Below are 12,357 nucleotides of genomic sequence, written 5' to 3' on the forward strand. Positions count from 1 at the left end.
CCTGGGAGATGGCACAGGCAGTCACAAGTAAGCCTAGTTGGTGTTTAGTTTCACCCACATAGTTATTATGAGGGCGTTTGGTACATTGTATCAGGTATGTCACATTTTGGGCAAGACATGTGTAGAAAACATGGATTCTGATGTTTTCTTTATTGGGGGTGTTGACAGTAGTGGCAGTGGAGATATCCTGACATTTGTTGCCAAGGCAAGGCTATATTCTAATTCATGTATTTTGGGCAGTGGAGATTTCACTTTTGTTGATAAGCTGGGCAAGGATGCTGGGGGGAGGGGGCGCAAGGGGCAGGCGGGGGGCAGGGTTTGAAAGCCAGGAGTGGAGGGGCTAGGAATATTTTTCTCGAGATCTAATCTTTGTCCAGTATGGGTTGTCATTGTTTGGTGATTCTTCTGATTTGTTCTGGTGCGGGGTGGTAGGTGACCACCTGGGGGTGTGGTCACAAAGGATTTTCTTTTTGTATTTTAGCAGGTTACTGCAGGGTATTTGGATAGCTCTTTCAAATGTGTGACCTACTCTACTAGAGTATCCTCATTATATAAAGACACGTTAGGCTGCTTAGCTGTACATTGTGGGTAATTATTTTCAACCATTTATGGATCAATTTTGCTGGCTGCCAGAAAGTTTTACAACCCAGTTAATTAGTGGGATAATTCCTTTCAAAACTTTTGCTAGGTGTTGTATTTCCTTGTGTCCATTTGTCTGTCCAACAAAACAACAGTACAATATGTTGCATAAATTTGCCTGGAGGCAGTTTGTAAAGATAAAAATAGAAAATGCTTGAGAAACTGTAGTTTTTTTCAGTATTAGATATGGTCATCCTTGAAACAAATAGATAAATTTTACACTGATGGGTCACAAGTAAATTATTATTCTACAGCAGAATGACCCAAGGATGTATTTTAAGAGTGAAAGGAGAATCAGGTATATGGTAAAATGATACTTCTTGTATAATGACTCCTCCTTCCTAACCCAAATTCATACCTGGTTTAGACATGCAAGTCCATTGGTCAACTATAGTGAAGTGGCTGTGTAACAGAGTTTACATCAGTGTCACAGATGGTGTGGGTAGTTTAGTAGCTGTAGGAACAGATCTGTGAGTACTGCAGCTATAACCCATGTATCTTATATAGGGGAAAATGTTTGACAATCTAATTGATTCTGCAGTGCTTTTTTTAAGGGGAAGATGATTTTTTTTTTTAATTTTTCAAAGTCATTACATTATCTCTAGTCACTTCCCAAAATGAGTGAGAAATGATTGCCAAGTGGTTGAAGGACATATCTAAAAATTGAAAACTTGTTACTGATTGTCTGAAGTACTGTTAGAATTCTCCTTCTGAATTCTACCCTCATTTTGGACAGATGATGCAAAATATTCAGCAGTTAAATATCTTCTGACTTTGAATGGGATCAGTACCATCCTATTTAACATCTATGTTAACTGATATGATGTTAAATATCCAGAGATGTTAGAGCCATTCATATTGTGTTTTTTTCCCATGAATTGCATTTATGTGTTAGAGAGAATATGAAAATTTATTCCTGGACAGTGCCTCCTTTGCACAAAACAGGAGAAAAATGGAATTATTAGGCTATGTTTAATTAAGAATCTTAAATTGGTAGTGAAAATTGTTTGACGATAGTAATTTTACAAAAATATTTATCTTGTCTCAAAGAGTAGCACAGAAGTAAAGGGTTTGTTTTTTATTTATGTTTTCTTTCTTACGAAATCAGTGATATGCAGAACTAGTAGTATATTTGGGCAAGGAAAGACTGAAAATAAGTGGCAAGACCGATATACTAATATGTCTGACTTAACTACATAGTAATTGTAATTGCCTTTTAATTCTTAGGGTCCTTTTAGTAAAGTCCACTTTAAAATGGGCTTGAAAATACAATATTCTCATTAGTTAACAATCAGACTCATCAGTGATTTTTAATTAGGAGATAATGTCAATAAAATAGAATGTTATTACAAGACATTGGTCTCCTGCTTGTTTTCTAAAATTCTAATGTTTTGGGATAACAGCAGTCTTGTGTCTTAATAAAGTGCAAGAAAAATCCTAAAAGTAATGACAATTACGGAGGATGGTAACTGGCTAAAATGTAAATTATGCTGCATAGTATCCTGACCTGTGTGAGTTGAGTAACTTGGAAAATAAATTCCCTTTCACTTAAATGAAAGCAAAATGACTTAGAGGAAATATGGTCCCTGTTCTTTCCAGAGTATGATTAATTTACTTTCAGGACAATATAATGAGCATTTTAATTAATATTTTATATATATAGTATCAATAGTAATATCAATATATATAATATTAATAAGAATGCACATTTATTATATAAATATAAAATAATAATAAAAATGCTATCTATATATATTGTATCTCAATAGCATTATAGCATTTTTCATTTAAGGCTTGCAAAGTGTATTACAGACATTACTTTAACTTCACAAGCCACCTATTAAATAGATAAGGATTATTACTCCTATTTTGGAGAAGAGGAATCTACATGACTAGAAAAGGTTTGTGAAATTTTCAGTGTAACCTAATTGTACAGGTACAGAGCTAGGAACAAATTGTATTCAGTTAACTCCCAGTGTCCTGGTTCGACCTCAAAGTATGGTCAGGAAAACATAAAGAGGAGACATGTATGCCTTTCTTAATAGAGGAGGCTCCACTGGAACCACTAGTTGATAGGAATTAAGCAGGATCACATAATCAAAGGTTACCAAGGTCTGTGTTTGAAAGGCAGTCTCCATCTCTTATTTTTGCCTCACCCCACCACTCCCCCAAACTTTTTTGAAGAGAATGGCCATATGAAGGTGCAACCTGTTAAATAACCTGAGTGCATTTTCATTAGATTCATAGATTGTAAGGCTGGAAGGGACTTCGGAAGATCATTGGATCCAGCCCCCTGCACCAGGCAGAAAAGACACCTGGGGTCAGGTGACTCCAGCAAGGTCCAGTCTCCTCTTAAAGATGTCCAGGGTAGGCAATTGCACCACCTCTGGAGGGAGCTTATTCCACAGTCTGAACACTGTAACTGAAAAGAAGTTTTTCCTAATGTTGAGCCTGAAACGGTCTTCCAGGAATTTGTGGCCATTACTCCTGGTTTTCCTTAAGGGTGCCCTGGTGAACAGTTGTTCACGGAGCCCTTGATGTACTTCCCTAATGTAGCGGTAGGCTGCTACCAAGTCCTCTCTCAGCCTTCTCTTTTTCAGGCTGATGAGTCCCAGGTCCTTCAGCCTTTCCTCATATGGCTTGCTGTCAAAGTCTCTGATCATATGGGTGGCTCTCCTCTAGACTCTCTCAAGCTTTACCACATCCTTGTTAAAGTGTGGTGCATAGAACTGGATGCAATACTCCATTTGGGGTCTCACCAATGCTAAGTAGAGTGGAAGAATCACTTCCTTGATTTTGCTGGTGATGCACCGATTAATGCATGCCAGAGTATTATTTCTCCTGGTAGCAAAGCATTGCACTGCCAGCTCGTATTCATACACTTTTTTCTTAAGATGACCATGATTTCCCTGTTTAGCCAAGAGGGCTTCCCAGCCCTTCTGGTACCTTTCCTCTGCATGGGAATGGATTTCCTTTGTGCTTCAAGGATTGTGTTCTTAAGGAATGACCACTCTTCATGCACTCCTTTTGCCTTCAGTCCCTGGACCCACAGCGCTACCCCTACTAATGACCTGAGCTTGTTGAAATTTGCATTTTTTAAGTCCAAGACTTCAACCCTGCTATCAGATTTTTCTGCCTTGCAATGGACAGTGAACATGATAGTTTCATGGTTGCTGTCACCCAGGCTACTCTCTATATATAAGTTGGTCACTAGGTCATCTCCTTTGGCCAGGACCAAGTCTAGGAGAGCATTACCTCTGGTTGGCCCCTGCATCTCATCAGCCAGGAAGAGATCTTCGATGCAGGTTAAGAAGGAATGCGATCGGTCCGACTTGGCCAAATGCTCCTCCCAAAAGATGTCTGGATAATTAAAGTCACCTATGACCAGCGTTCCTTTGAAGCTGCATGTCATGCATAGTTGTGCAAGCATACCTGACGGCATGGCATTAGTGCACCTGCGTGGCTGCACATGCTGCACGGCTTAGAGGGAACATTGCCCATGATGATCATGTGCCGTGCATTCATGGCCTCTGCCAGTTCTTGGGCAAACTCTAGATCAAGTTCCTCATCCTGGTTTGGTGGTCTGTAGTATACACCTACAGTTAGGTCTCTCTGCACCCTCCCTCTCCCCCACCCCCTCAGCCCCACAGCTTGACCCAGAGTGTTTCAAGCTGTTCTTTTTTGGAGCTGATGTCAGTCTCCAAGGAGGTGTACTGCTCCTTCACATAGAGAGCTACACCTGCACCTTTCTTCCCTACCCAGTTTCTTCTATGTAGGGCGTAGCCCTCTGTGGCTATGCTCCAAACATGTAAGGAGTCCCACCAGGTCTCCATAATCCCTACTAGGTTGTAATGCCCACTGGAGAGCAGGAGGGATAGCTCCTCCTGTTTGTTTCCCATGCTCCTGGCATTAGTGTACAGGCACCACAGCCCTCCTATTGAGACCCTCAGCTTCCTGTCATGCTGAAGGAGAACTATTCCTCCCCAGCAATCTTGTTTTAAAGCCCTATTTTGCTATGTAAGTATATGTAGAGGCAAGAGGGACAATATAAATGTTTGGGTTTTTTTTAAATATTTTTTCCTATGGGAAAAGCTAAATAAGAAATCCACAGAAAATCAGAAATGTGATGGAAAGATATTGTCTGATCACTCTGAAAGAATTTGCCCAAATGCCATCTAGCACTGCAGTTATAATGTTTGATGCCTGCGACTTGTACATTGAAAGTATGTCTTTGAAAAAAAAGAAGTGTGTCTAATCATTTCTCTATATAACTGAGAGGAACTGACAAGAACTGAGACAAACTTCAGGCACAACAGCAACAAGAGGAAGGCAAGGAAAGTGTGGGTCCCTTACTGAATGGGGGAGGCAACCTAGTGACAGATGAGGAAAAGGCTGAAGTATTCAATGCTTTTTCCCCCTCAGTCTTCACGGGCAAGGTCAGTTCTCAGACTACTGCACTGGGTAGCATAGCTTGGGAAGAAGATGAGCAGCCATCAGTGGTGAAAGAACAAGTTGGGGACCATTTAGAAAAACTGGACATGTACACATCCAATGCATCTGAGGATGCTGAGGGAGTTGGCTGATGAGACTGCAGAGCCTTTGGCAATTATCTTTGAAAACTTGTGGTGGTAGGAGGAGGTCCTGGGTGAATACAAAAGGGAAAATCTAGTGCCCATCTTTAAGAAAGTAAAAAAAGGAGTGTCCAGGTAACTACAGACCAGTCAGCCTCACCTCAGTCCCTGGAAAAATCATGGAGCAGGTCCCCAAGGAATCCATTTCTAAGCACTTTGAGGAGAAGGTGGTACTTAGGAACAGTCAGCATGGACTCACCAAGGGCAAGTCATGCCCTACCATCCTGATTGCCTTCTATGATGAGATAACTGGCTCTGTGGGTGCGGGGAAAGCAGTGGACATAATATAACTTATATACTGTCTCCCACAGCATTCTTGCAAGCAAGCTGAGGAAGTATGGGTTGGGTGAATGGACTGTAAGGTGGGTAGAAAGCTGGCTGGATTATCAGGCTCAGTGGATAGTAATCAATGGCTTAATGTCTAGCTGGCAGCTGGTATCAAGTGGAGTGCCCTAGGAGTCGGTCCTGGAGTGGCTTTTGCTCAGTATCTTCATTAACTATCTGGAAGACGGTTGCACCCTCAGCAAGTTCACAGATGACACCTAGCTGGGGGTGCAGTAGATACACTGGAGGGCAGAGCTAGAATTCAGAGTGACCTAGATAAATTGGAGGATTGGGCCAAAAGAAAACTCATAAGGACTAGTACAAAGTCCTGCACTTAGGATGCAAGAATCCCATACAGTACTGAAGCCTGGGGACTGATTGGCTAAGCAACAGCTCTGCAGAAAAGGACTTGCGGGTTACAGTGGACACTAAGTTGGATATGAGTCAGCAGTGTGCCTGTGTCACCAAGAAGACTTGGCAGTACGGTATATCCTTTGGGCTTGTTTGGGTAGCTGGAACCAAGAAAATCACGTCTGTTTCACTTATCACCTTTAGTTTTTCAATGCAAGTTTGTGTGGGATCACTTATTATAAAATAGGAGTGACCTATTTCAGTATGACTACAATTGATTTTTTTTTCTATCAACCTAACCTAGAAAATTATTCAAAAATAAAAGTGGCTTTATACAGATATATAAAATAACATTGACTTCTGATAACCATCTGTATGCAGATACCATTATTTTGGAATAGTTCAATACAATTTATGTATAACTGCCATTTTTGTTTTGTTTTTTTCTAGAAATGGGTCACTCTTTTATGCTGAACTAGTTACTGTCACACACATTCACTGAAATAATAACTAAGCCAGTTATACTTACCACCTTTAGTTAGAGGCAAACCTTTATCGAAGTATGTTCTGCTGAAGAAACACCCTTGTGCACTATAACTACCTTTAATGAACATGTGCAGTTTATCCTACTGGATTTTTCACTACCTCTTTCAATGTATTGACTAGATAGTGGACATTTAATGAACAGTTATTGCATATTTTCTTTTAGTGTCATTGTTTTAATGCATACTTCAATTCCTTCTTTGTGGCATACTTATTCAAACCTTTGTGTGAAGCAAGATCACTCATTTTCTTTTAGTTCTTCTGTAACACTCATTGCCACAGTATTTGAGTGCTTTCAAAACATTTTTTGCAATGCTTTTGTGAGGTGAAATTATGTTTCACCAAACCCCCTTTTACAGTTGGGAAACAGAAAATCAAGATAAAAAAAACCTCACTAATTCTGAGATATTTAGCATCTGCTTTTTCGAAGGGTAGCATTGCATGAGTTTTCCTTTTATTTTTCAACTTTTACTGATGTGTCAGTAGTAGTAGTTTATAATATGTTGTCACATCACAATGTCACATGACATGTTATCACTCTTTCTGTCCTGTTCCATCCAACCTGCCTCCTCCCCAGTCCTGCCTTTCCCCTATCCATGGGCAGTGCTAGGAATTCTAAAAGGGGTGAGGGGATGCCACCAATGATGCAAGGGAGGTTTCAGGTCCCTGTTTCCCCCACCAGCAGACTGTGCCACAGCAGCAGCTCCTGAGGACTTTGTAATAACTGCCCTGCCCCGCAAGAAGGGTGGACCTGTCTGCTGCTGCTAGTACCCCTGGCTGACCTGGGGCTGGGGGAGCACAAGGGCTGCTCCTGCCCCATTCCAACTAGGGGCTTTGGCAAGCAAGAGCAGCATTGGGTTTGGCCAGGGACTGCAGTGGTGATGGCATGCGGGTTTCCCCTTCCAGCGCATTCTTCTGAACCGTAGTAGTAACTTAGATGGACTAGCAGGGAGCAGGAATACCTGGATGCCCACTGCTGCTGCTGTTCCCAGCTGACCTGAAGGCAGAGGGAAGCCCAAGAACCACTCCTGCTTCACTCCAGCTGAGGGCTGCAGTGAGTTGGCTACACAAGGTGCCAAGTCAGCAGCAGTGGTGGAATCAAGTGCCTGCTGTCTCTCCCTTCAGAGCATTTCCCCCACTGGCCTGGGGACTCCAGCTCTGAGGAGCAGCTCTATGGAATGCCAGGCAGGACTGGGGATGACCATGTCAGTGGGTGATCCCCCACCTTCCAGTCCTTCAATGTCCCCCATGGTCTGGAAGCAGGCACTGGAATGGAGCAAACACCTACTAACATTGGAGCAGGAGTGGTCCTGAGCCTTCCATTGCTCCTGGGTCATTTAGGGACAGCAGCAGCAATGAGTGAGTTCCCTCTTCTTCACCTTCTCCCTGCCTCATCTCCCCCCCCACCCCGCCCCCTCTTCTGTATCCCACTCCAGGCCAGGGCTCTAGCTTGTTATGTTGGATATGTTTATACTCCAATACCACAGGGAACCCACAATCAGGGAACTAGAGCCACTGACACAGGACCCTCATGGTACTTAAAACTAGGAGTGCTAAGGAGTAGTTAAAACTAGTCTCAGGTGTTAATGTGCAGGCAATCCAGGTGTTAAGAGCTCCGGGAATCACCTAAAATTACAATGTAGCATGATTCTACCACCCAACCGGAAATAATTATCCCAGTCTGTTTTTTTTCTTCTTCCAATACCCTCTTTCACAAAAATGGTCAGAGAAAGACATCTGGCATGAGAAATTTCAGTTCACATTTGGCAAACAAACAACTGGAAGTATTATCTCTTAATAGAAGATGTTGGGGAAAATCAGCTTTAACTATAAAAATTTAGCTAACAACTAGTTATTCCAAAGTAAGTGTTTATAAGTGTGTGTGAGCGTGCATGTGCATGTGTGTGTGTAGGTTTTCTTTATATATAATTAATTTTGTATCAAGGGTCTAATTAAAAAGGTACTTAAAGAGCCATAGATAAACTAATATGCTTGGTATGTGTTAAGTATCCTGCTGAATCAGGGCTTAATAGATGGCTATGCTAGTGTTTTAATCTTCTTTTTTATGTTGTTAAATAAAATGAATAATAAGATAAAATACATTTGTATATGCTGTGTGGTTATGTTTATACTGTATTTTCTGCTTGTAACAAGCTCTATTCTGTGCTATTAATCTCAGAAGTATGTACTAGTATTTAATAATGTGTTTAGACTGTTTGCATTTTCTAGTATTTCTCTACCAATTTTTAAATTTTAAGAATAAATCTTCATTACTGCTGTACGGAAAACAAAAAAAATGCTAGTAGACAAAATGCTGTGGGGAAATTGATCTTTGATTGTCTTATTAAGCTAATGGCTAGTTCAAGCTTTAATAATGGAGTAACTATTTTGCTATTGAAAATTTTAACAAATCATAGCAATTATAAAGAAATACATCCCATTAAAAAAATGAAGGTCAAACTTATGGTGAATCATTGGATGAATATAAAGGTGTTTACTACACTAAACTATTAGGTCTGTGTGAAGAAGCTTGTATTCACTTTGGCTGCAGCCAATTCAGGGGCAGTGATTCAGTTCAGTGATTCGAATCACTGTCCCGAACAGATTTGACTGAATCTGATTTGGACATTTGGCTACCACTGAATCAGCCAAATCTCCAAATCAAACTGGCCCAATCCCCCGCCAGCTCTCCCAGCCGCATAAATGGCTGCCCCGCCTGGCCCTAGCATCCTGGCACTTAAAAATGCCCCCCAAACAGCCCCACACTCACTGGCTCCTGCCAGGCAGGGGGACAATCCCCGCTGCTCCCCACTGCCCTGCGCTGCATGGAGGAGTTCTGCCACAAGTCCCTAGAGGTCCTGACAGCTGCTGCAGCAGCCAGTGAGTGCAGGGCTTTTTTTATTATTATTATTATTTTGAGTGCCAGGATGCTGGGGCTGGGGCTGGGCGGGTCAGCCATTGACGGGGCTGGGAAAGCAGGTGGGGGTCGAAGTCCAGGTAGAGCTCCCTGCAGTGGTGAGCAGGGTCTGCCCAAATCACCAAATCTCTGAATCTCCTCTGAATCTTTTCCCAAATCAATTCAGAGGCTTTGGATCAATTTGGACCTTTTTATTGGCCTCCTGATTCAATTTGAATTCAGAGTTTCGGCCACCGAATCGGGCCGAATCTCTTCCAAATCAAATCGGCAACCGAAGCTTCTCATAGCCCTATAAACTATTACTTTCCCATTTCTCATGAATGAATGGAAACAATCATTTATATTTGTGACTGAAGGGAGACAAATATTTTTTGTCTCCTTTCATTCGCAAATATTCACCCCAAATCAGTTCTGTACATCCCATACCCTTTCTACTCTTTAGTCACCTGTTACAAAGCACTTTGATTCTTTCCAAGCATTCATGTGTATTATCTAAGTTAGCAACATTTCCTCCAGCCTTAAAATCAGTCTCAGAACATATCCTAAGTTTGTGTTGTCTTTGTTTTAAGAACTCACTGGGTGCATCTACACGAGACACTTTACGGTGGAGTTGACTAATTAGCATGCAGTAAAGCATCACGTGTGTCCCTATTAAGCCAAACTAAGCTAATTAACTGTGCCGTAGAATAGTACCGCATGATACAAATACTATCCTATAGTGGAGTTTAGTGCATCACAATGTATGTATAGATGGTGACTGGGGTTGGCTGAGGCATAAGGATGCAGGGGTTGCCTATCAGCTAGCTCCACACTGTAGCACCCTCATGCCTCAGTCAGCCCCTCATCTGCATGTTGACGGGGGGGGAGCAGCTCCAGGCTAGCAGACTGACTCCCAAGCCCCCTGCCAATCAGGGCTGCCCTGCCCTAACTCAGAGTATAAACGCTGTGCCTGGGAACAATAGACTCCAAGCAAACTGCACCAGATTTCATTGTGTTGAATTATCACATGTAGATGTGCCCACTGAGAGTTAACTTCATTTGCATTCTCCTACCTTCCCTACAAAAGGTCCCAGTGTCTGAATAAAACTTAGCCAAACTGTTGAAACATATTACTTGAAAACTTTTTGTTCATATACCCCCGAAGTTTAGTGATCACCACAACAATTCATACATTCAGTGGTGTAGGAAAGAATTTAAAATTAAATTTACTTCAGAACATTGAAAAAGAAGAGTGATTTCACTTTAAAATTTAAGTTTATTCAGCTGTTTTTCTGCTGAATAGTATGTTCCATTCAAACTGTACTAGTCAAGGATTTCAGCCAATTGATTTTTGTATATATGTATTAATTACTTCTAGTTTTGAGTTGTCATTTACCCAGTGTACAGTATTTCATATGTCTTTCCATTTATTGTCAGGGCTGATAAAGGAATTTTTCTTTGTTTTTTCAGGTCTCAGGGTGGAGAATTTTTTATTGAATACCATACCTGCAAGGTCAGGGTAAGAAATATTTTTGTTGTTTCTTTAGCTTTAGAGTAGATATCAATGTAAGAAATTGCATTTCAGCATCTGGCAGTGGGTCTCAGAGTAAGAAGAAACAAGTCTTTGCTAAATTAATTGTTCACTTTACTTCATATTTTGGCAAATCTTTGATATACGGGTCTATTACCTCATTGTTTAAAATGGGCCCCAAAATAGTTACCAGTGTTTTTTATTTCCTTCTCTAGAATGGTATGAAGAAGATATTTTGTTATAAAACTTTCCACTTGAAGGTTCCATTTGGATAACCTGAACACATTGCACTATGGGACTGATATTAATGTAGTCACCCGGTATTGGAGCTCGTATGACTTCAAAGTGAATTAGATAACGTGACTCAGAAAAGCAATGATTTATAAAACTGAAAGAAGTCCTGCAGAGAGAAATGGCAATTTTATACATTAAATCCCTTGTGGGAAAGCTTCTTTGATGACAATGAATAGGGGCAACTAGCAATAGAAAGTAAAACTTATTTTATCACCTGTCAAGCCTTATCAAAATGGTGTCTCTCAACAAAAGTTTAATGTCACAGCTTCGGGGAGATGAATCCAAGACAACTTTCTATTGCAATGAGAATAAAAATTATTGGAAGGTTGGGGTGAGTCCAGTTTCAGCCTCTTCCAATATCCCAACTACTATACTGAGTTTCTTGAGAAAATGACAGTATTAATACATGGGAACCAAGGATACAGATTTTACTGTTTGGGTGACTTTGTTTGAAAACCAGTGAAGTAGAAGCTGTTAAGAGTGACAGGCTTACCAAAATATTCTCCCGTGTTTCAGGCTATTACATAGTATTAAATGTAATAAAGTCAAATACTTGTTTATCAGAGGAGGAAATATGGTTAGCATTCAGTTGAGATCAAACTCACAACATAAATTCATTTTTATAATATGTAATAGCTGTCATACTCTGCATATTTAGACAGAAGATAAACCCCTAAAGAGTTGAAATTTAAGCCCAGAGGAGCAAACCTGTCTGTTGTGTTTTGTGATTCTGCTGATTATGTAAAACTGGCAGTTCAAAATCCTGCCAAGAGAAGCAATGATAGATTTTTTTTACTATGCCAATTCTTTGTAATGAGCTGGATTCTATTAGCCCTAAGTAATATTTGTGTTTCAAAAACTGATTTTTGAAAATCAGAACCAAAATTTAGATGTCTGTATCATAGATATAAAGTGTTAGTTTGCCTTGTGCATGAATATAGAGGTTGTTTGTTTTCTCTCCACAAACTGTGGAGGAAAATCTATTATTGCTAAATTGCTATGTTTTTTACAATGTTTGGACAAAGTCTTCACTGCTTATTTGAAAGTAATTTTTAGACACAGACACACACAACACACACACACGCATACATATATGTGTGTGTGTGTGTGTGTGTGTGTGTGTGTGTGTGTGTGTGTGTGTGTGTGTA

At 40.6% G+C, this 12,357-nt stretch overlaps 1 protein-coding gene across 1 annotated transcript in view; it reads left to right on the forward strand.

The window, feature by feature from the left end:
• The window catches only part of PTPRD (protein tyrosine phosphatase, receptor type D), a 1,990,398-nt gene that overhangs the window by 425,470 nt on the left and 1,552,571 nt on the right, over positions 1-12,357 (forward strand). The window contains exon 4 of the mRNA XM_019517599.1: positions 10,855-10,903. The gene's annotated coding sequence lies outside the window, so the exon portion shown is untranslated. The remainder of the gene's footprint in view (positions 1-10,854; positions 10,904-12,357) is intronic.

The sequence above is a fragment of the Gavialis gangeticus genome, unplaced genomic scaffold (genome assembly GCF_001723915.1).
Source record: "Gavialis gangeticus isolate Ggan-Ray unplaced genomic scaffold, GavGan_comp1, whole genome shotgun sequence".
NCBI classification, from domain to species: domain Eukaryota; kingdom Metazoa; phylum Chordata; order Crocodylia; family Gavialidae; genus Gavialis; species Gavialis gangeticus.